Genomic DNA, 25,690 nt, shown 5'->3' on the forward strand with positions numbered 1-25,690 from the left:
CCTCAGAGCTCGTATCAAAGAAAGAGTCAATTCTAGAAGATCCCTTGTGGTCATCCACCCAGCAGAGACATGAGCAGGTAGAATTTTTCACAGGAGCCAGTCAGAAGTACAGTTCCTCAAAAAACCCCGGTATGTATTGCAGGAAACAGCTGACTCTGATGACTCTACCTGGTAAGTCATGCTGATTTCTGTAGAAACTGATGTGCAGCCAAAAGTCCATTAAGTCTTCAAGGTTTTCATGGAATCTTAGAATGGCTAGGGTTGGAATGGGACCTTTAAAGGTCATCTAGTCCAACCCCCCTGCAATCAGCTGTGACATCTTCAGTTTGATCAGGTTGCTCAGAGCCCCATGCAACCAGGCCATGAACACTTCCACAGATGTGACATCCACAGCTTCTCTTGGCAACGTGTGCCAGTGTTTCATTACCTCATATTAAAAAATTCTTCCCTATTGCTAGTCTCAATCTACCCTCTCTTAGTTTAAAATCATTATCCTTAGTCCTACTGCTTCTGCCCCTGCTAAAAAGTCCCATCTTTCTCATAAACACACACTAAACACTGAAAGGCTGCAGTAAGTTTTCCCTGGAGCTTTCTCTTCTCCAAGATGAACAATCCCAACTCCCTCAGCCTTTCCTCATAGAATATGTGCTCCAGCCCCTGATCACCCTTGTGACTCTCCTATGGAACTGCTCCAGCAGGTTCCTGTCCCTCCTGTGCAGGGACCCCAGCTCTGGATGCTCCAGCTGGGTCTCAGCAGAGCAGAGCACAGGGGCAGAATCCCCTCCCTCCCCTGCTGCCCACGGGGCTCTGGGAAATTTAGAGGGAAAGCTTTACAAGGAAGCTGTATCTCGCTCCTACGCAGAAGTTTCTGTGTCAGGTTTCAAAATCAGTATTTCTGGGATTGACAGAGCTCAGCCCAAACTGAAAATTCCATCTGTGGATCTGATCCTGAACATATCCTCAGAATGATTTTCATCCAAGACACACTCATTCTGGTACAGGAATTCTTTATCTTTTGTGCTCTTGAGTTATGGAAGAAGTGGTGTTTGGGAGGTGGCTCAACAAAAATGCTGGTTACCTCAGGTACTGAATTAGGCAAATAGTCAAAGATGGATGGAAAGAGAAATGGACCTTGAACCTCACCTCTGCACCTCCTTGGCAAATTAGGTTGGCAATTAGGATTTTCATCCTCATTTGACAGCATTCCAGCTCTAGGCCTATCAGAATAAAGAGAAAGGGGAGGCAGTTTGCTTTAGAACCAGTTCCATCCCCAGCCTGCTTTACTACCAGGGAGCTGACCTAGTACATTTAGTGCACAATATGTCAAAAAACCCCCAAAACTCTTTGGAATGACTGATAAATCTCTGAATGGATTACTACCCATTTTCTTTTACAGCTGGCTATTGAAAGAAGTGAAATATCAAGTCCACAATCCAGCTGTGAGACTTGGCAATAATCAAGACATTCCAGCATAAATAGAGACAAAAATGCATAATGTCTAATTTCTTACTGAATTTACTGAGATTCTTGATGTCAGTGGGATGATGAGATTCAGAACTGAGTTCACTAGTGCTTCAGGAGTAAGCCAGAAAACTGAGACAAAATACCTGGTTTTTTTCACTGAAGCTTGATATGTACAAAGACACTGAACTTTATTCAGATGCCTGAAAGATTGGGTTTCTGATATTCAGTGGCATTCTGAATGACCATGAAAAATGTTCCTTTCATCCAGTAATATGCATTCATGCCATCCTCAGGAAAAAGAGATTGTCACATCCATATCAGAACATGGACCCTGTGCCTAAAACTTAATTGGAATGTTTGCAGGCACCAGGAAAAAGCCAGTAAAGAAAATAACTTGGTCACTCATTCAATAATCTTTTTCTTAAATTTTAGTCAATACCAGCCTAGAAGGTGGGTGGTAATGTGTGGTTCTAAATCTCAGCTGCCAGTTATGTGCAAAGGTAAAGAAAACATGAAAAGAAGGCAGAAAAACACAGCAATTCACTATTGTATTTTATCACTGGATCATATTTTACTTAAATGCGCACAAAATGTTTCAAATTCTGAAGTTTAAAAAAATACTGCAGGAATCCCAGTGGGTGGGGGGGTTTCATAATAAGCTTATATAAGTGCCACTTTCTAATTTGGCAGCAATTTACCCACTGACCTCTCTCTGTGCTTTTTTCCCTGTTGCCTGGAATGCCCCTGAGAGAAATCCTTGTCTGAAAAATCTACCTGTGCTGTGAAGACTGAAAAAATGCACAGCTTGATATACACTTATCTGTATGTATTACTAGAAGTAAAGCTTTGCGCTTCATATGCATTATTACAGGAGGCAGCTCCAGTCTTACTGATAGCTGTTAGTCTTATTTTCTCTTCTTCTTGTTATTTGTAAATATAGCTCTGTTCTGAGCCGTGCCTCTATGCAGCTACATTAATTTAAATTGTTCTGAACGTGATAAAGCAGAAATTGCTGTGATCTTAACAAATTTAGCTTCTACATCTCCTTGTTAAAATGAACTGTGAGCTGAGTTTAGCATCCATTTTGACTTTTGCTGTCACTACATTTTAAACATCTTTTAGTGCAGAAATAAGAAGTAACCTTTGTAACACCTTATAACACCTTATACATTATGAGGGAATTTTTTATCATCACCCAGAGAGTAGCAACAACTGGAGAAAAGAAAAAAACTACATATCTCCTTGATACATATGAGAGGCTTTGAAGCACAGCTAGATATGTTTCATGTCAAGACACAACAAAAAATTGACCTGAAATACTGTATGCCATTCCCACCTCCCATGACTTGATGAAATGAAGTCAGAAGAGCTTCGGTGCATTGCTAGCAGAAGCATTCAAAAGGGCACGTAGGGAATAGAAGTTTTGTTTTTCTGAGTCTGAAAGGAGAGGGTATTGTTCTCTTCAAATACTCAGATAGACATTAGTGGTGAGAAAATATATTTAAACTGAAAGACAACCTTTTCAGTATTTGTACCATGACATATCAAAAGAATTAGCTAGTAAGAGCTAATAGTGAATGACTAAATCTAAACATTCTTCTTTAAAAGAGCTTTTGTAGAAGGTTTTCAGATGAATCAGACTACAAAATTCAATTAGTTTCCAGACAGGTTTTAATCTGCTTTCTCTGCTTTTCCCTATCATAGCTAGGTAACTACATTTCATGGTTCCTTCCTGAAGTGTCATTGTACACAACACAGCCATGATACACCCATTTAAAACCCTGGATTAGGTTTAACATTTTCAGATAGGTCGTTGATCTGTTGTTACAAGCTGGAACTTGGGAAAGACTACATATTTTAATTCACTCTATCTTTTTGTTATTTGAAGCATCAGAAGATATTCTTTCTCATTTATCTAAAGTGAGCATTCTCACCTCTTCATATATGTTAATTATACATAGGAAATTACATAAAGGACTCTCTACCTTCATACAAAGGTTAATAAAAAGTGCAGGAGGAGACTAGGAGACTCTTCAGAGAAGGCCAGCCATATGACAGATTTTCTCTAAAGACCATTTACATTCCATGGTAGACATCACAATTCTGTAAGTCCATGCAAAGCTCTTCAACCAAACTGGATCTCTGTAACACACTCGTCTCTCCAATAAAATGCCAAGCCAAAAGATCAATTAAAATCCTATGTCTTGTTTTCAAAACAAATGTTTCACATCCAACTATAAATGAAAATACTGACCTGAGCAGAAACTTGTACCTGCCTCTCTGTGATTTATTTCCAGAACCATTGTGCTGCCAGTACTTGGTAGTGCAATGCTGGTATAACAAAGTCCTTCCCAGAGAATATATTTTGGCAATTACCAGTTCACATATGACTGATAGACACAGGTACTGCACAAATCACCGACTGCTCTAGCTGTGTAATGGACAGCTTGTGTCCCACTGTGACTTGAATTTCAACAGTGGAATCAAGGTTAAAAATGAAACCCTGAAAATTAGTTCAGCTTTGGTGCTTCTTCTCTAGACACCATTTTCAAAAGCATGTCTCTCAACCACTTAGACCAGTTGAATATTTTAAATTTTAGAAATAATATTGTTATTAGATACTCAGGCATTTCTGCAGTGCAAGACAAACATCACTTACTAATTCATACCCTAAGACCTCAATTGTGATGAAGCCAGAGCATTTGTTCCAGGAAGGACTCCTATCTTTTTTTCAAGAGTCAGGAATTCAGATTATCACAGTTAGGTGCCCTCACAGAGAAAATGAGACCAAATCTCTGCATCTGGTCATGCCCATACTACTGTTTATTCTGTGAAGACTTGTTTTCCTTCTGAAATTCCTTTGTGAGCTGTGCTGTCTGCAAAGAGCTGTAGAGGAGTAACTCCATTCTTTCACATAGCACCACTTGGATTTTTGTTCTGTTTTACTAATAAAGACTGTGGGAAAAGTAAATTAGAAAAAATCAATTTAGAGCCTACACTTCATCTGGGAAGAGATGGACAAGATGACATGGTTTGTGGGGTTTTTTACTTGCAGAGATTTTTATTACTTCCTTGTATTTATGTCTAAAACCAGCTTGAACTTTCCTGCACACAGCTTTGGTGAGTAACTGGATACATTACAGTATCTCAGAATCTTAGTCAATTTCTGAGAAAATCTACGTGTTGGAGGGGACGAAATAAGGTAAATTACCAAGGCTTCTGCATAACAAAATGTGAATGTCCAGTGGAGCAATGAGGAACCAGAGCTTCACAACTTCACAGCTACTGGGAAGCTAACTGGAAAGGACACTCAAACACTTATGCACATGAGTGTCTCAAAATATAGTCCTGCATTACATGATTTTTTTCACAGCATTCTGCAATATCACAGGTCTGTGAACTATAGCAAATAGCCCTTAGCTGTTAAAATCAAGAAAAAAAATTCATCTTATCCCCTTTCCCTGAAAGCCTTCCTTATGTTGATTAGATAATTATACTTTTTTGTAGTAGTAGTTAAAAGAAACATCTCTGACCTCTGTGGAATCTGTTAGTTCCCTGAAGCACAAAATGTAGGCTTTATTTTACGAAATTGAGGGCACTTATGTTGGGGTTGACAAGCCAAGTAGAATTAATTTGAAGAAACAGGATTCAAAAGCGGGCATCAGTCCAGGAGAAGGAAAAGTTCCCAATGGGAACATTTGCAACCTGATGCTTTTGCACATAAGAAAAATTAACTTAGCTACCAGTAAATCCACTACCAGTTCTCAGCTTTGAGGAGGAGGGAAAAAAATCTTCCTCTCCAGACACTTCCCCTAGAGATCCAATCAAAGCATGCAGGAAATGCAAAAACACCAGCATGCCTCATCAACACCATTCCTTCAAAACCTCAGCTCTCACGCCAATGTGAAGAGTTTCAAAGCACTTGGAAAATTTCTAAACAAATTACTGACATGGAAATCATGTGTTGGATAGGTAACTCTGAAAAAGGTGCCTTGAATTCCCTGATGCCTTATTTTCTGCTGCTTCCACCAGCACTGTTAACGCTCCATTAAAACAATGGACAGTTCAGCCTAGAGAAATGGACATCCTTAGTCACTGTTTTATGAATTTGCCTTACTTGGAGGTAAGAAGAAACTAGTAGCCTTTCTTTTGTAATACTGAGCAGCACAAGGGAACTTCAGATGGTTTGGCACTTTGCTGTTGATCACACAGGTCACATTCACACCCCAACAGATAACACACATCCAACAAATGTAAGACAAAAGACTTGCACTGATAAAGTCATAAAGCCTAAACTCTTCCACATCTTCCCCCAAACTGCACAAAATGAGGAGAATTATCACTGCTTTTGCCTGTCCTGATTTAATTAAGGAAATGTTACTTATATTAGTGAGGCTGTGTGCTTTGGTTGCCATGAGTATCATATCATACTCAGTGAAAATATGTAATGGAAACTCATTAACTCTGAAGAGTGAGGAAGCACAGTTAACACAGTCACTGTTGAACAAAGATATGCAGTCTACTAACTGAGAAAAAATTCCAAGTGTAGATCCTAAAGCAGAGTGAGTAGTTGAAGTGATCCTGTGAAATATGGATATACAAGCCAAGTTAATGAACTTCTCAGAATAATAGATTCACATACCAAATAAAACAGTCCTTTCTAGCATAGTCAGCTATATGATACAAACTGACCTTTTGGGCAATTTTGTAATCACAAGAGCGAGGACAAAACTGGAGGATTTATTTCATTTTAAATAATGGCAATACTACATACTTAAGTTTTATTATTTCTGCATTAAAAGGATGCTTTTCAATAATAAGTGAATGTTATGCTTTACCTTGGTGTCCATATTATTGCTTTACAGTAAATTCTACAAACTATAATATCATGGAGCATTACAGGGCTTCACTTGGGAAACCTGAACAATGAAGGATATTCTGTTCTGGCAACAGTGGTTCAAAGGACAAAGATGGGTTATTGTGATAGCCAGTAGATTCAATTCCAATGGTTATGAACACACAGTAAATGATGAGGTGGAGATATTCTGCAAAGTGTTCCAAATAAGGAAAACCTTGGCTTTGATGTTACTTTAGATAAAGCAAACTGCAGGGAAAAGAGTTTTCTGTGAAAAACTCCCTGCCTCCAGTGTCTTGGAAACTTAGTACAAAATGCCTTTTGCTCTCGCAGGAGTGAGGCAGGGCTTGCAGAAGAGAATTCACAATGCACAAAGGAGGGCCCAAGGCACTCTGTGAGAAGGAAGTGCTACTAGCCATTATTAGGCCTGGGGCTGTGAGAAAAGTCACCCACTGGCAGTTCACTGACAGCAAAGAAATGGAAGGTTAAGTTGCCTGTGTTATAACAAAAAATTACAGTCACTGGTAGTATAGTTGCCTCTAGAATCACCACTCAAGATCAGCTTTACAGACAATCTATAGAAACTTCATAAAAAGAAATGTTATTTAAGGTTAAAAAAAAAATAAAAAAAAAAAAAAAATAAAAAAAATAGAGGGATTTCTGTCTGTTCTTTACATGAGGAAGTCTACTGAATTTTTCCTGGAAGACCAGGGATGCCTGGAGAACAGGTGGGATTATCACCATAGCATGTAAGTAAAACCTAAGTAATAGAGAGGGGAAGTGGTTTATTATTTGGACTGTTTAATGCTTTGAGTTATTTTTATTAACACCTACTTACCTCAAACTCTGAGAGACACCTGGAAGAAATATCTGATCCATCTGCATTTCAGTGGAGGACTGAGAAAGCTCATAAAACACCTATGGGGCTTCCAAAGAGCCTTTTACTGAAAGCAGGAGAGATCTCATTTAATATAGCTAGCTGATACTTTTAAAAGGAAAAGAATCCATGACTACAACACCCTAAAGGCATATAAAAGACGTCACAGCTTCTTTTCCCTAATTTTTCAGTACTTTGGCTGAATTTCTCATAATGCAGTAGGGAACAGTATCCTCTGACATTATCCCACAGAGCAAGGACAGAACAGTCTGCCACACCACACCAACACACCAAAAACTTGAGTACTTCATTTTGCCACACCAGGATTTTGTTTTATTTCATAGAAGTGGAAACCCAACCTAATTACAGTAACTGGTGATCTTCAGTTAGATTTCCCCCAATATTTTCTGAAGTTGCATGAGCATTTTGATTGTATTTTAGAAGTGTTTTCTGGAAGGAAAGGGTCAGGAAATGGCTGACAGCAGAGACCAGAAAGGAGAGAAAAGGTTGCTAAAAAGATACCTTAAGTCATAGTTAAAAGAGTTGAAAATAAACATGGTTATACTATTTTTAGTTGTAGTAATTGTAATTGGAATAGTTTAACTCACCGTTTGCATTGAAGGAGAAATCTTTTAATAGGAACATAGTACCTTCACAAATACAGATAGAAAAAAGACACCAATTTAAATGATGCAATGGAAATACTTACTGCTACTGAAAAACACAGAGCTATGGATTAAATCCATTGGGAAAATAGGGAAAAATACGTAACTAAAATAGCATTCAATACCTAGACTAACAAATACCACATCACAAACACATTCTCATTTAAAGGCACCTTCACATATGAGATTAAATAAGGTCACATATCCTTTTAAATATTTAGTCTCAAAAAAAAAAAATAAGCACAGGTTAGATGCTAAAATCTGAAATTTGTCTACATCTGGGGTAGACAGACAATTAAATAGGTCTATATGTCATATCATATGTCTCTAAAGACATTATGGTTAACTGTATTCTTTCCCCTTGACTGGGAGTATCTCCTAGAAACAAATAAATATTTTACTTATTTATTCATTATTACTTTATTTACTAAAGTAACCTTCCAGGCTATCAGGACTGTTCCTCCAAATCACAGCTCAAGACAACACAAGGTATAAAAGCCAAACAATAGTAGAAGAATAACCTCACAGCATTCCTGTCCCCAGTGGTATTTTGCAGTTTAAACACTGCAGCTAATGAATGCACTTGCTTTACAGTGAGCTTTATCTGCACTGCAAATGTCTCAGGCCAAGAGTTCAGAGCATCTAATAAAAAACTTGGATAATCAAAATGAAGTGTTCCAAACAATCCTAAAACCAAATCAAACACACAGATTTATTTACCCATTACTTCAACAGTACTGGCAAGCAAGTGGCTTTTTTCCCCTCAAAACACAAATGTTGTTTTGGTAACAGAAAACAGGTTCTCTAGTTATTCATATCCAATTTACAGGAAGTTTGGTCCCTACCAACATTCAGTTTCTCACCTTTGTTTTATACCAAATTCCTTGAACTAACCCCAGAAAGGTGAGTGGGTTTAGGCTAAAACAGCCACAAAGCATTTCAGTTATCTTTGTCAGAGTAACAGCATTTCCTAATCAATGCCCACCGTTAAGGTCGATATAAGAGCTAACATTTTCACATGTCATATTTTGCAAATTTTTCACTCTGGACTCAAAGTTTGAAAATGCTTAGTGAAAGAAATTTAACAGTCTATTTATGTCTTAAGAACTTTGCATTATTTACCTTTCACAATGAAACCATAGGGACAAATGTAGTGACATAAATCCAAAACACACACACACACACATGAAGTCTGCAAATACAGGAAAACTTTCCAACAGACCCGCAGTAGAGTCTTCACACATTTTGTATGCCAGTAGAATTTTAATGTTTCTTACCTGAAATCTTAATCTGATCCTGTTTTCATACACTACAATCTTAGCAATTTCATTACATGAATAATATAAGTAGCTGCTAATACCAGAATTCCATTATGCTGTAAGACAAGAATGGTCATGAGCAGGTGACAGTCTCAGTACACTGCCTAATCATTAGAATCAATATCTCCAAAAGCATAGTTAGACCTCCTTGCCTTTCACCTTCCTGAAGTCCTGTGCCTTTTTAAGGGTTTTGCCAGGGACTTCACCCAGCACATGTGCACTGCAGGGAGTGGGACAGAGGAGACTGGGTTTTGTCAACACATATCACTGCTCTTTAAGGCCTAAACCAGGTGCCATTTATATAACAGCTATGGATGAACAGTCAGGGAGGGGGGATATGTTCTGAAAGTGGCTGTGAATATATTTCTGTGTAAGACTGTTATGGTGTGTTTGTTATATTGTTAATATTACGTCCCTGAAATTGGTATGCTCTGTCACCCCTCGCTTCTGCTGATTTATTCCAAGTTGTGCCCTCCTACCCTAGTTGTCTATCTTATCCTAGACCTGGCCCTTGTTCCTGAATGTTCCCAGTCCCTCCTCCCCTCACAGGACCTCCCTTCCCTTAGGCCAGCTCCCTTCCCAAACCACCCCTTTGGAAATCCCCTATTCCATTGGCCCATGTAGACCCACTGGTTAATGTAATATGTAACCCTGCCTTGTACTCCTCCCCAAGACATCCCTCACTGGTTCATGATTTCTGTCCTCCCCTTGATCCTCCCCTGTATGTAAGTTGCTGTACATTTGTATTCTTTGTCTTTTGTCCCTGGGCCCTCCCTGGAATAAAGTCTTCCTTGGAACCCATTAAAAAAAAACCTCCTCCTTGTCCTTAGCTCCACTCAGCACTGACAGCTAAAACTGTGCCGTAGAACATTTGCTGTAAGCCGCATGTTGGGTCAGCCTGATCCGAGGTGTGTCCCGCTCCTGGCGTGGTGCTGGCTCTGGCACTGCGCCATGAGGCAGCTCTGGGACATCCTGTCTGTAGAGTACAAGCACCATCCTGTCCTACAGAAATCTGAAAATAAATATGCTAATAGTGCTAGCCTAAGAATAACAGAATCATTAGGAAAGGACCCCTGGAGATCATCCAGTCCAACGCCCCTGGCCAAGGCAGAGTCACCGGGAGCATGTGACACAGGAATGCACCCTGGTGAGGTTTTTATGTCTCCAGAGAGGGAGACTGCCATCTCCCTGGGCAGCTGTTCAGTGCTCTGCCACCCTCAATGCAAAGACATTATTCCTCATGTTTAAATGAAACCTCCCTTGACCCCGCTGATCAAACTCTTCCCAATGCACCCCAGGAGCCCGTTGGCTCTCCCTGGCTGCCAGGGAACACTGCTGACTGTCAGTCAGGGCAACCTATCACCCACCAAAACTCCCTGGTCCTTCTCAGCAGAGCTGACTTCAGCAGATCAGACCCACCTGTGCTGGTGCTTGGGGTTATTCCTCTCCAGCAGGATCCTACACTTGCCCTTTCTGAACCCGCAGCCCAACTCTCCCCCCTGCCTAAGTTCTTACTGAATAGCAGCACAGCCTTCAGGTGGATCAGCCAGTCCCCACAGTTCCATATTGGAAGCAAACCTTCCAAGGGTGCATTTTATCCCTTCATCCAGGTTCTTGATAAACAGGTTTAATAAGGCTGGACTCAGTATTAATCCCTGGGGAACACCATGGACTATAGGCCTCTAACTGGATTCCTCTCCACAGATGACAACCCTCTGAGCTCTGCTGTTAAGACAGTTTTTCATGCACCTCAGGGTCCATTCACCCAACCCACATTTTCTGAGCTTTCCTACGAGGATGTTAGGGGAGACATTGTCAAGTCAGGATAGACAACATCCACTGTTCCCCACTCATCAACCCATTCTGCCATGCCATCATGGAAAGCTCTCAGATTGGTCAAAGATGATTTCCCCGTGGTGAATCCATGTTGATGGTTATGGTGATTCCTCTTGCATCCCTCTAGGGAGCCTGGATGGTTTATTGCCTGAGGTGCCTGTATACAAACACAGCATGGGGAATATAAAAGAAGAGCTAGTAATCTCTGTGTGGCCACAGAGCAATGATTTCATTGGAATTACTGGGACAATGGGATTACTCATATGACATGACAGAATGCTGTCTTGGATGGCTGTGTACTTTTTAGAAAGGACAGATCAGAAAGGCAAGGGGGTGGAGTTCTTTATGTGAGAGAGCAACAAGAATGTCTCAAGCTCTACCCAGGAACAGACAAACAAGTTTTTTGAGAGATTATGGCTGAGAATTAAGGGTCAGGCTAAAATGAATGACACTGTTGTGGGAGTTTAGAATCAGCCATCTGGTCAGGCAGAGAAAACCAACAAGACTTTCTTTTTTAAATCTCTTGCAGATGCTCCTGGTGATTCCCCCTCTATGCCTGACTGGAAGAAAAACATGTGAGGAAAACAGCAATTACACCTTCAGGGAACAGTGTTACAGAAGACACAAAAGCAGGATAAAGCAAGGTAATTAAAAAATTAGTTGGTGCTTAGATTGTCCTCTACACACTAGAGGAACTGGAGTCCAAAAGAGGAGGGGGGGAAATCTCCAAATGAAAAAAAAATGGCACCTGATCATATATGTGGAGTACGTCACACAAGTAATTCTCTGAAGAGCACCAACCTCTTTCATAGCCTTTCATAGGATTTTCTAATCCCAGTGTCTGATTTCTCAGCTTTACTGGTGTATTTTACTGGAAATACCTGTGTGAACCAGCTATGTGACTGGAAATGTACATAAATAGCAAGAGACTAAGAGGAAACTTCAATTTTTCTCTTATGCAGCTCTAGTTTTTGAGGCAGTCCAGTCTAATCAGTTTTTCAACCTGACTGCATTTCACATTCACAGACATTTTTACTGATGAGCAGAACAATACTGTGCAATAGAGTAATACCTCCATTCAGAATCTACTGTGAAACAATGGAAGAGTTTCTAATTAAATTTTGTCTATTTCCTACTTTTTCCCCCATCCAACTTTTTTGATTTTACAATCAGATGACCATTTATCAAATGCCAAGAAAGTGTCTTTGAGAATTCATGGAAAAAGTAAGAACTAAGACTTAAGATCTAAATTTAGTAAGCCACAGTCTTGGGAGCAGGGGACGTGAAGCTGAAACACATCAAGAAGATTAATTGAACCTACCAGAGTCTTCTACCACTCTCTTCCCCAGAATGTAACCTCTGAATTACTGCATAAAGAGCACTTTACCACTTTGGCAGAAAGAGGCTGTTCCATTTTGTGAAGCTGAAATGCTCTGAAAACAGTTACGTGACCAGGAAAGAGATAAACACCTTCTGGTGCAATTCCAAGTAAACTGAGATGTGCTTATTGGTACTTTTAGTATTAATATCTTTGGCTCCTACAGATTTAGGCACCTTCAGGATTAGGCAACAACTCAATACAGATTTTGAGAATCTGGCTGTTGGGTTTAGCCACCCAAATCCCACACCAGCATCTAAGGCATTTTGTAGATCTAGGCCTTGGTTCAATAGAGCACCTATTGCTGGGAAACAGAGCAATGTCCTTCGTTAGCAGTAACAGTGAGGAGAGTTATTGAAAAGGAAAGATAATTTTTTTAATTTTTCTTTTTTTTACAATACACAAGGTGTAAAAAAAACCAAATGTGTTTTCCAACCAGGTAAGTAGAGATTAATCACAATCCTTAGATGAACAGTTGTGCATAACTTGCTGTTTTCTCAGGCCAACTAAAACAGAACGGAGGAGAACCCCTCCAATGAGTTTCGCAATCAACAGAATAGTCCTTCTTCACATTAGAAAAATTCTTACAGTCTCTGTTAAAACTAGTTTGTTGTTTCTTCAATTTTGTGTGAGTCAGGAACACAAAAAATCAGTCTCTAAATAACTCTCAGAAACTATTAAAAACAAAGAAAGTTCAGAGAGAAGAGCACCCATAAAACAACCAGACAGAACAAACAGGTAGAATTATTTTTTGCATGAGGTAAGCCAGATGGAAAGTTCTTAAAACTCAGCCAGATATATATAGTTTGGAAGCATTCCCCTTAAATTAATTTTTAGTGAAATGAAGTGGAGAAGAAATAGAGAAGCACTTCAATGTGACAACAGATTGCTACCGCTGTATGTATCCTATGTTTCTTTCGATCTTTTTCAGAAGAGTCCTCCAGCCTTCTCCTGTTTGCCAGTGTTAGAGCAATTGCAATTTAATATAGATTGAGATCCAAAGAGATGATGAATGTTATGGTTAACCCTCTTTCTGTCTTTTATAGAGATGCTATCTTTTTCTCTTTTATCTGAGTTCCCCAGCCTCCATGACCCAAATGATTAAATAACTATTTCCAGTGCACTTGAAAAAGTATTCATTAGAGCTCATACAAAACAGTTTCTTTGTAGGGATTAATAACTTGGGATTTAAAAAAGCTTCAGCATTCAGCTGCATTTTGAAAATAAGATTTCAAAATATGTTGTGTTCATGCGGTAAAAAAAAAAACAAACCTGCATTCTTTTACATAAGCAGTAACACTTCAAAAAGTCTGAGAATGGGACATCATAAAGAGATCCTAGAGAGATCTCCTAGATCCCCTAAAACTAAATAAGCCTGTCACATCATGGGACACCTACCCAGAAAGCTGAAGTTCAATGGGATGTATCCTTTTCATTTGCTTCTGGTCTCAGTGAACAGACGATATAAAAGGTGTAGAGTTTTTTCTTATCCTCCTCTTTCAATGAACACCACACCAGAGCTAAAAAATCTCTCTACATTTAAACATTTTGGAAAATTACTTCTTCACGGTGCTCTTTTGCAAAAACTTGTGCAGTATTCCTGTCCTGAAGATCTTTTTTCAGTTTTAAGAGACTTTAGATAAAGCAGAAAAAAATTTAATGCTGGGTTAGTCAAATGGTATAAATCGTTTTAACAGTATCTTTCAGGAAATTGTTTTTAAACAGTTGTGCTACCTGATAAACTTAATAGACTTTCCTCTGTTTCACAGAATTCCCTTTCTGCAAACTATACTGTAATCTTTCTCTGAGGTTAAAATGCACCTTTCATTTGGGAAAAAACCAAACCAAACCAAACCAAAGCAAAACAAACCACAACAAGGAAAAAAACAACAAAACAAACATTTTCTTTTTTTCTGGAAATGTTGGACATAAATACTTGTGAGCACATTCCTGATATTTGCCCCCAGGTAATTGCCAAGTCTCTTAAAGTCAAGAAGTGTTTTTTGCTTTTTCTGGAATTTGCAAATAGTAGGCATTTGTCATGTCTTATAACTCTCCACCTCCACTGAACTATCATGCTGGAAAAGAAAACATATTAAAAGATGCATCTGTGCAAGTTAACTTTAAAACAACTTCTAAGCCCACAGTTATGAAAATGGAAAAACTTTCTCTGTACAGAAAATCTGCAAGTTAGATAATCAAGCTTTAGCCTCAGGGGTTCAGGTTGGTGTCACTAAGGGCTCTTAATATTGCACACATAAAATCAGCCCACAAAAATAACAGAGATTTAAGCCATTCCACCCCAGTGTGACTCCTTTCCACTTTGCCCAGCTGCATGTTCAGGGTGGTACTCCAAACTCCAGCACAGCATAGAAATACTCAAGCCAGTTTTAAATACACAGATTGAGGCATCCAAATTATACTAGGCTCAGCAGCACTGTGCTTGGCAAAATCTAATTTACACAGGTAGAAAGAAGGCAGCCAAGGCCATTTCAATAGTTCCAGACTCTTCTGCTTCTATCCCTGTCATCATTTATTGCCTTTTTTTAAGGAGACATCAGTACAACTAGGAGGTGTTTTCTTCTCCATCCATTGGAGAGCTGGAAAAAAACACTGCTGAAGTTTGGGGGCAACAGCTTTTAACCCTGCTTTTCCATATCTTAAACTTGAAGCTGACTCAGGGGGAAGTAAATCAGCATCTGCAGCTAGTGAGAAAATGAGCCTGGTGTGATTCTTTCAAAGGAGGACTCTGTGCTGAACTCTAGAGAGGATGCAGGTTTCCCCCTGAATGCAGGCAGTGTAGCAGTAGGCTGTTTCACCAGGGAGAAAGCAGAGGCTGGCCCACCATGACAGAAATGAGAAGCTTTTTAGAAGGAATAAAAACCAAAGATTATTGGAAGGTGCAAGATCGGTTGAGACTGTAAAATCCAGGCACTGCTGCTGTCTTTGCATATTCACCCAGCAAATGTGACCGTGGCACATTTTGGTTGTGACTTACCTTTCCTTTGCGATGAAACCAGTTGCCATTCCCTCACTGAACAAAGTCATTTTAACAGAAAATAAAAGAAAAAAATAGCAAAAAAGTTCTTTGTTTCCCTCCCACGCCCCTCAATTTGCCATCTGACCATGTGTTTTAAATGTTTAGAAGCATGAAACAGTAAATGTCAGGAATCAGGCTTTTCATATGTTTATACTGGAGGCAAATCCCAGTGCTTCCAAATAGCATGTCCAAATTCATGTTGCAAGTATAAAGAACCTGACTGTTAGCTGAGATTTTCACTTTATTTAAAGGGCTGTGTGACTACAAATATGCCATTTCAGCATACATTATTTTATCAAACTGAATTAGAAAACTGTCATGATCTTAAAAGTAAAAGCTGATGTCACACTGATGTGGTTTAATTTTTTTAAGAAATCTAATACAGTACAAAAAATGTCTTTATGTGAGGTTTTTATGTTTAGGGTTTTTTCACCAGACACCTGCTTCCAAGTATATGGACTAATATATTCAAGGTGTACCTTCATATGTATTTGAGGACATTGAAAAGATGGCATTGAATGAACGGCTGAGATTGGTCATGATGTAATTATTTTTCTTATGGAACAGGTAATATTCAGAAGCTGATCCATTTATAGTCAACATTAAAGCCAACCAACCAGGCCACTGCCCATCCTTATGAATTGTCATCTGAAGTCACTAGGCTGATGACAGGTTACACCAGGGTCTGTAATCCTGCTCAGAGTACAAAAACCAAAATAGTGACATTAGTGTTTCATGTCTAGCTTTCCCTATTTCTTATTTATTGCCAGCAGTGAAAGAGATTCATATATCAGATCTTGCTAAAAATCTGATCAATTTGCATAAGCCTACATTTTAAGGTGCTGTGCATTTCATGTCAATATTACCGATTCTCATGCTCCTTGTCCAAAATCTTTAGGCTAAGTTGCCTTTCAGCATCTAATATAACAAAAGGAATGTTTATTTACCTCATTCTTTCTGATTAAACCATTCAGATTGTTAAATTATTTTTAACAGTTTAAGCATGCTTTCAAAAGGACCGTTATGAACTATAAAGATATGCATGTATCACATTTTCATAAATAATTAGAAGACTAATTTTAGTTTTAGGGTAAAATCCACAAGAAATAGATGACTCATAATAAACTGAGAATTAATAATACTGATTCCTAAAATACCTGAATAGCATGAATGTGATAACTGTGTGTTAGCTGAGTTGTATTCATCATGGTTTTTCAGCATGTCTTGGGTTGCAATGCAAGATGTACCCAAAAGTATGTATTCTATTACCATCTGTTGAAACCAGGCAGGGCAGTGTTCTTTATCTCTTCCATGACCCATCCCTCATAACTGGGAGAGCCAGCTGTTAAAACCAGCTGTGGCAGTGTTCTTTATCTCTTCCACCATCCATCCTCCCTCCAGAGGGATCTCTTCTGTTAATGGGCCATTGAGTCTCACTGCAGGACTGATGAAATTGCATCATCCCATTGTGAGATGCTCCAGCCAGGGGGAGGAGCCAAGCATCTAAACCTGTATACCTTTAGACTCAGAACACCACAGCAGCCTCCCTCCACTAAACTCCCAGAGAGAGACCAGACCATCTACGCCAACACTGGACCTTCAGAGGTAAGCTACACCCTTCTAGAGGATCATTACTTCAACAGAACCACATCTGTCACTCCAGGAGGACTGCAGACACCATTTAATCTGACTACTACCAACACCCTGACCAATATGATGTCAGGTTGTATTCTGACTCTGTCAGAGGGTTCGGTTTTTTTGTTGGTTTTCTTTTTTTTTTTTTTTTTTGTACTATTGCATCTTTATTTTAATTTTCCTGGTGAAGAACTGTTATTCCTATTCCCATATCTTTGCCTGAGAGCCCCTTAATTTCAAAATTATAATAATTCAGAGCAGAGTGGGGGGGGGGTAGTTTGCATTTTTCCATTTCAAGGGAGGTTTCTGCCTTCCTTAGCAGACACCTGTCTTTTCAAACCAAAACACAACAAGTCACCACCATTTAATATGCAGATATAGGCAGAACAAACATACCAATCTGTTTGCCTTCTGATGGAATGCTGTTGCTGTAAAGTTGATGAGAAGTAATTATTTAAAGAGAGAAATCATTTTCCTATTGTGTCCAGACCAAAAGGCCTTAAATAAAGTCTGGAGATTCGATGCATCACCATAGAAATACAAATAATACCACTGCCTTCGGTTCTGTGTCTGCAAAATGCAATACTTATGGTCTGATAACAGTTATAGTTTGTAACAGGGGTGAAAGTTTAATTGCAAAATGTTTGTAATGCATTATTTTTTTATCTACTACAAAAAAGTCTCACCTGTGAGGAAGGTTGCTCCTACATTTCTCTGGGAAAAAAATATCCCACACTTTAAGAACTGCAGTACCTATCATCCATCCCCTCTTGTGTTTCTAATAGGAGACAAATTTCCTGTAGATTGTTTTAACTGAATCCCTTGTTTTCTAAGTTTTCACTGAACTCCCAGATAGAGTTTGCTCATGGCTGTCAATGGGTAAGGACTACTAAAACTAACAGTTTTAACCCCCAAACTTGGCAAACAGAGAGGTAAGCAGCAATCTGCAGGGATGAAATGAACAGTCACACACACTTACGAGCCCACACATTAGAAACACATTGCAAACAGGTGAATGGTACCACTGCTGACATGTAAGATATGGTGTTGCAGAACTGGAGAGAAGACCCCATTCCATACGCCCCAAGGACCCTGTGCTCACTGGCACATCTGCTACTGCCTGTGGAACCCCAGAAAGGATGAAACAAGAGAAAAGTTGTGTGTGCACCCTCCAAACACAGACAGTGCTATGCACCATGGCAAGCACTGCTTCCAAATCAAAGAACATTTGTTCTGTGCTCCACTGGATGTCAGAACATACAGTGTTCCTTCAGTCCAGCTCACTCAGCCTTAAGCAGGAGGTTTAGGGCTTAGGTCTAAGGGAGTTATTTACATGAAGGGGTAGGGTGTGGGTCAGGTTCAACAGGAGGCATTAGAATACACAGAACAAGACTACCACAAGATTGAATAAATCCAAATATTACCATATTTTCTGGGAAGAAAATAAACACCACCCAAGAGAAAAAGTGGTCAGAAATCAGAGACGTGTCTGACCTGAGTTGTACATACCACAGTGTTGTTGCTCAGATTGACATTCCCACTGAATCACTGGCCAGAACAACACTGCCGTGGGGTTCAGTCGCCGCACTGCAAACCCAACCATTAAATACTGGGAACTCAAACAATAACTTTTCTAATGCACTGAGATAGTTTTATTCCCACCCAACTTTCCTACCTGCCCTTTCACTTTATTATTTAAAGATCTATTACCATGGGTTCATACAGCAATTTAATCATACAAGGCCTGATCTTGTGAGGTGCTGAATACCTCCAGCTAGCACCACGCATCACCAGAGGAATGTTTTGTCTTTGGCTGCATTTTCAGCCTGGCTGTTTCCCCTGTCTTTTCCACATAGTGGTGCTACATGATCCATGTAAAGGGTACTTTCAATGTTCTTTGTATGCCTGATACACAGAACTTCTAAAGTATTTAATTTAAGAAAGTGATTATTTTGAGAATTAATTAGGCATGTTTCCAAGTTTACAAGCAGGGAGTATTTTCACTGATTTCAGGAGGTTTTTTTCACTTGATTTTATTAATGCACATCTATCAAACTATGTTGTGTTGTTTGCACAGCAGCAAATAGATGTAATGCAGATCAAGACTTGCTGGGGAAGGGCACCTATCCATCCCAATCCTACCAGTCAGATGCCAACACCTGTAATGGGTGCCTGGAACAGTGTAAAGGCATTCCAGATACTCCAGCCAGTGAGTCAGCTTTATGCAGGGCCTGACCCAGATGTCTACTCCCAAATGGACATAGGAAGGAGGAACCAGAGATGCGCATGGATGATACTATTGGCATCACGGAGACACAGATGGCTCCCAACACTGAAGCATTGGAATGGGAGTTTTCAGGCTTCTTAGGAAAGACAGGCTAGAGAGCTGAGCATGGCGTGTAGCCTCTACGTCAATGGTCAGCTGGATTGTATGGAATTTGCCTGGGGAAAGATGAGAGGCCATCCCAGAGCTTGTGAGTGAAGTCTGAGGGGAAGGCAGGGACAGGAGTTGTTTGAGTGGGGAATTGCTACAGGCCACACAGGATGGGGTAGATGAAGTCCTCTGCAGACAGTAAGAGTATCTTCATGCTCACAAGTCCTGATCCTCATGGGGGACTGAAACCACCCTGGCTCCCGTTTGAGGGACAACACAGCAAGGCACAGGCAACCAAGGAGGTTCCTTGAATGTGTCAACCACAACTTTCTTACACAAGTGATTGCGGAAACAACAAGGAGAGGTGCCATGCTAGACCCTGTGCTCACCAACAGGGAGGAGCCAGTGGGGGATGCAATGCTCCAAGGCAGCAACCATGAGACAATGGAGCTGAAATCCTCAGAGCAATGAGGAGAGCACTCTGACAGCTCACTGCCCTGGGCATGCAGAGTGCAGAGTTTGGCCTCCTCAAGGATCTTCGCGGTAGAGTGCCATGGCACAGAGCCCTAGAGAGCAGAGGGGCCCAAGGATGCTGGCTGAATGTCAAGAATTGCCTCCTCCAAGCTTGGGAGCAATGCTTCCTGCCTGACAAGGAAAAAATTGGGCAAGAATGCCAGGAGGCCACCATGGATGTATAACAAACTGCTGAGCAAAGTCAGAATGAAAAGAAGCAGCTTTCAGGGGGTGGAAATAAAGACATGTAGACTGTGAGGAATACAGGGAAATTGTCTGGGAAGCTAGGGATAAGGTTATTTCAGTATCTTTGCTGGTGGAATCAAGGGCACCCTTCACAAATTTACTGATGGTACCAAACTCTGTCGTGTGGTCTATATACTAGAGGGAAGGGATGCCATCTAGAGGGATCTGGACAGACTTGAGAAATGGGTCTGTACAAACCTCACAAAGTCCAGCAAGGCCAAGTGCAAGGTCCTGCACCTGGGTAATGGCAATCCCAGGCACAGATAGAGGCTTAGAGGAGAAGAGATGGAAAGCAGCCCTGGGGAGAAGGCCTTGGGGTGACAGTTGATGAAAACCTTACCGTGAGCCAGGAGTGGTGCTCACAGTCCAGAAAGCCAAATGTATCCTGGGATGTATCCAAAGGAGCTTTGTCAGAAGGTCAAGGGTAAGGACTTGTAAGTTATTCTCCCCTTCTACTCCGCTCTAGTGAAACTCCACCTGGAATCCAGTTCTGGCATCCCCAACGTAAGGACATGGAAGTGTTGGAACAAGTCCAGAAAAGGCCACAAGGTTGTTAAGAGAGCTGGAACAGCTCCCTAACAAAGGCTGAGAAAGTTGGGGTGGTTCAACCTGGAGAAGAGAAGGTTGTGTGGAGGCTCCATAGGAACCTTCCAGTATCTGAAGGGGGGCCAGACAGAAACTGGAGAGGAACATTTATTCAGGAACTGTAGTGATAGGACAGGAAGTAATGGGTGTAAATTTAAAGAGGGGAAATTTAAGCTAGATGTTAGGAAGAAATTCCTCCCTTTAAGGGGGGTGAGACACTGCAATAGGTGGCCAAGGAGATTATGGATGACCAATCCTGTGGATAAGGCCTTAAACAACCTGATCTAGTGGGAGGTGCCCTTGCCCATGTCAGGGAAGATTTGGACTACATGAGCTCTAAGGTCCATTCTAATCCCTGACCATTTTATGAGTGTAAGGTTCTGTAAGTCCCTGTCCATAAGAATTAATCACCTGAAACAGAATTACCTGTACAGAGAACCATAACAGATCTTTAAGGAGCTTTGTGCATTTTAGATTTTTCAAGGACAGAGGTCTCCATTAGGTCTATCAATAACATAAAATAATATACATATAAGATTCTGAATCTCTTTTTAATAAAGAAATGTCATATTTCTCAAATTCTAACACTTCCATTATACAGCTGCCAAATTTCATTAGCTTTCTATTTCCAGTCAAGCATAAAAAAGGAGGTACCAGTCTCCAATTTTGAATAAGCAAATTTTCCACTGCCTTTGGGAGCCCGATTTTGTGCGTAAGAATTTCATAAAAGGAAATGACTTCCTAAGGTTTTACCAAAAGTTGTAAAATTATTAGCTTGACACACATGCTAAAACCTATGAATGTCAATAGTGTTCACACCTAGTTCATATCTCCCCTTGGCAACATGAAGAACCAAAACTGACCATTATTAAAATCACTATTGGGAGATTTTCTGCACTTTGGAGTGTTCTGGTCTCAGGTTCAGGGAAATGTCAAGCTACTCTTTAATTAAAATAAATGAATTGTTGTTTTCTTAGCCTGTATGAAATACCAAATGCCCATATCAGTATCATAGCACTGTTTGATCACTAACTAATTGTAGTGTCTGAAATTTGAAAAAAAAACCAATAAAGGTAAAAATCTTCCAGATGAATTTCTGAAATAGACATTCATTTTCCTGGCTACAGTTAGGAAAACAAAACTTAACATTTACCAAGTCACTAACAAAATACAGCTTAGCACAAAATCAGATTTTCCATGAATATTTGTGATTAGTGATTGATGGTTTATGTTATTACTATAGGCAGTAGCTAAATATTTGAAAAAATAAACATTACAGAGAAACAACATAAAATATTTATCTCTAGTGCAAGGAGGATAGAAATATTCGGATAAAAATGATTTGTATGTGGAATGAGTATATTATGTCAATGGGATTTAAATATTTTAACTGAGTGGTTGTGTACAAAATCTAAAAAATATCTAAAACTGTTGCAGAGCAGAATGAGTTAAACAACATGAACAGTATGCTTGAATTGCTAAAGGTTGTACAGCAAGAGCTGTGAGAAAAACTTGTGAAAAAAAGCCTGCAGAAACTGAGAAAGATACATAAAGAAAGAACTGCAAAAACTGTGTCCCCTTCCCAAAGAACAAAACAACTTCCTGTGATAAGTAATTGCACAAAAAAAAGTATACATTATGGCCTGCTATGTACAAAATTGCACATAGACAAGAACGATTAGAAACTGTTATGCAGAAGCTAAAACAATATAAATATTTATGCCTTTTGTCAATAAACGTCCTTGCATCATCACACTGCTTAGTTTGTCTTTCAATCACTGTTATAAAGCAATTAATGATCTGAAACTAAACTGTTCCTCAAGACTTACAAGTTGTGTAAAGATTGGAAACAATAAAATGACATTGCAAGTAGAGGCAGGAAATACTTCAATGCACTTTCAAAATCCAGACAGAAAATAAAATGTTGTTACCTGCAGTGAGTTGTACGCAGAAAGAAGTGTATAGTTAATATTTTTGCTAAACTATACTCTTTCCAAAATTGGACCCTACACAAACTATTTAATTTCAAAAACTATAGGAAAAATTCCATTACATTGAACTTTAATCTTCAATATAGCAGGTCAAGATATTTTAATAAGAATTAAACCTTCTCCAAAAGACATAAACTCATGAAAATTACTGTAATTTCTCTCCACAATTAAATTAATTTGACAATCAGAAAAGGCAGAATTTTGCGTTTTATACTATGTATACAAGGAATGAGATGTAGTTTTCCTGTTGAATGAAGTACACCAGAAATGTGCGCAACTACAAGTTTACAAGTCTTTAGTAAACTCACTGGTCCTGAATTAGGTGTATCTTTAGAAGTGTTGCAGGGTTGAAATAGAAGGTTAACAAGAATTTTAAAATTTTATTTATTTTTTCTATTTATTAACAAATAATAATTATAAAATCATACTTTATTAATTTCAAAGTAAATTTCTTTCCACAAATATTCAGCATGTAGCATTGAATGGCAGTAAAATTGCTGTCAGGCATCTCAAAAAATTACTCAGAAGAAACAGAGTAATATGCAGGAAAATACTCCAAAAGAGACTGGTATTTGCAGGCCTTAAAAGACAGAGCTCCTAAACAACTACTCATGACTGAGACTACTCAGCACCTATTTTTCCTGGGGCAGAACTACACACTACTCAGCACTCAAAGCTAGTCTGAACCCAAACTGCACTTTTCAAACCCTTCCTTTTCCTCTCTAGGTGACTTCAAAAATAACTTCAACAGCGAGATAAGACTGATTTACAGAATTACTGCCAGTCTCAGCAACTTCAAATCTCTCAGTTGAATGCTTTTGAAATTAACTGTTTCATGTAGTAACTCAAAGCTTCCCTTGAGAACAGCTCCATGGTATCCATGTGTATAAGGTGTATTTTGCAACAAACTGCTGTTTCACTGCCAACCCCTCATCTTTAAGGACCCTTGTCTTGGTTTGAAAAGACAGGTGTCTGCTAAGGAAAAAAGAAACCTCCCTTGAAATGGAAAAAAAAATGTAAACCACATCCCCCCCCCCCCCTCCAAATTATGAGTTATGAAGGATGGATCATGAAAGAGATAAAGAACACTGCTCCACATGGTTTCAACAGCTGATAACAGAATGCATACTTTTGGTTACATCTTGCACTGCAACCCAAGAGAAGCCTTTACTTAAATTTCATTTCTGAACTGAAAGTAAGAAATCCATATTTGAATGCAAATGATGATTTCTTTCCAATCTAGTAACCTGATGAAATCTTTGTGAGGAAGTTGCTTTGTGATCAATATTAAATTACTGCTGCTTTTGAAAGAAAATACTGTGTAGAACTGAAAAACCTACATTTTGATCTACAAAACAGTTAATATATATTTCTGTCTGATTTTCTTTACAAAACTAGGCTCCACTAAAATGAGCCCTGTTTTAAGATTTATTGAAAGTTCCCCAGAAGCAATAAATCATATTCTCCCAAAAGGTTTCAGCTATAATCAGCAGTGTGGAAGGAGGTAGTGTCTCAAGGCTGTTGAAAGGCACACTGATTATAAAAAAACCCATTAAGTTTTAAATCATTTCCATAATGGATAGGTTTCAGAAGATGCTGTAAATTATTTTGATTGCCTCCATCTCCCATTTCTAACCACTCTACTCTCACTTTCCTAGTAAACAGGGAAAGCAGGAAGCCTGCTCAATCTGATCTTTTCTTTGCAAACTATTATACCATACTTCAAAACCCCAGGAAGGTGATTTCAAAACTTTTCAGCTGTTCAGGAACCCAGACTAACCCACTGAAATCTACTGACCTCACACATGGAAAATAACCAAGTAGGAACTACTGTGTACATCCTCTTTGAACTTCCTCTTACACATTTCAGACTTAAGAAAAAGGCTGTAAAGGAAAAACAATCTTTCCTATAAACATTAGGCTTTACAATACCATTTGCTTTCCGTTCTCAAATTAAACTGGAGCCCCTATTTTGTTATGATTTTAAATTGTCCGCAGTAATAACATCTTCCCCACTTTTAAAATGTAGAAGGCAAGGCAAATCCAGGATCACGATGTTTGGAATGTTTTTAAACCACTTAGGAAGTCTGCAGAAACTGAACTCCCACAACTGCTTTTGATGCCTTAGGATTTTAGCTTGTATATTTTTCATATATTTGTAATCCTGTAATTCTTTCATGTATAGCTCTAAATTCCATATACAGTGCTAGCTACTGTCTTCACATTTTGCTCAGACAAAACAATTCCCCCCTAGGCCTGGGAATCAAGGACACCTCACTGTCTCAGGCCCTGAGAACTGTGAATGAAAGTGAGTTATGGGGGAGAAAACTTGGGGTAAAATGACTTCATCACCTGAAGTAATTGGAAGATTAACCCCCAATATGCAAATGGACCAAACTTATTAAAGTGTGAAAACTCATGACGCATCATCCTTTTGGGTGTAGCTCCTGGGGCTGCTTTGTCTGCCCAAACGAACCTGAAGGCTCTACATTAAATAAATGTACACACTTTTTACTCCCTTTACTCTGTCTGGCACCTGTTTGAGGTTGCCCCATAAAAGGCATCACTGCACTGGGAGGAAAGTAGGTTCCAAAAAACAGCAAGAAGTCTTTGTTTTAGATGCAAGACAAAGGAAATTCTTTGACAACAAACAAGCCTCAAAAGACCTTCAAAACAACCAGAGCAAAAAAACACCAAACCTTTCTGTTACAGAGTATGAAAGAAACTATTTTCAGTGTATTCATTAAACTTCCTATGTTTGTTTTTTTTTCGGAGGCACTACCTGAGATGGTCCCAAAGCCACAAAGGACGTTCTCCTAAAAGATGGGTGCATTCAGACCCCTGCCCACTGCACTGTATCTCTTAGGAAGTGCTCAGAGAATTGCACACTCATTGCCAAAGTTTAGCTTCCT

The 25,690-nt window shown here is 39.4% G+C and overlaps 1 long non-coding RNA gene across 1 annotated transcript in view; it reads left to right on the top strand.

The window, feature by feature from the left end:
• Positions 1 to 25,690, top strand: part of LOC147648562 (uncharacterized) — a 49,895-nt gene that overhangs the window by 14,831 nt on the left and 9,374 nt on the right. The window contains exon 2 of the long non-coding RNA XR_015280314.1: positions 11,546 to 11,660. This is a non-coding gene — a long non-coding RNA (uncharacterized LOC147648562). The remainder of the gene's footprint in view (positions 1 to 11,545; positions 11,661 to 25,690) is intronic.

Source organism: Cyanistes caeruleus, chromosome Z (genome assembly GCF_971803275.1).
Source record: "Cyanistes caeruleus chromosome Z, bCyaCae1.hap1.1, whole genome shotgun sequence".
Classification (NCBI taxonomy): domain Eukaryota; kingdom Metazoa; phylum Chordata; class Aves; order Passeriformes; family Paridae; genus Cyanistes; species Cyanistes caeruleus.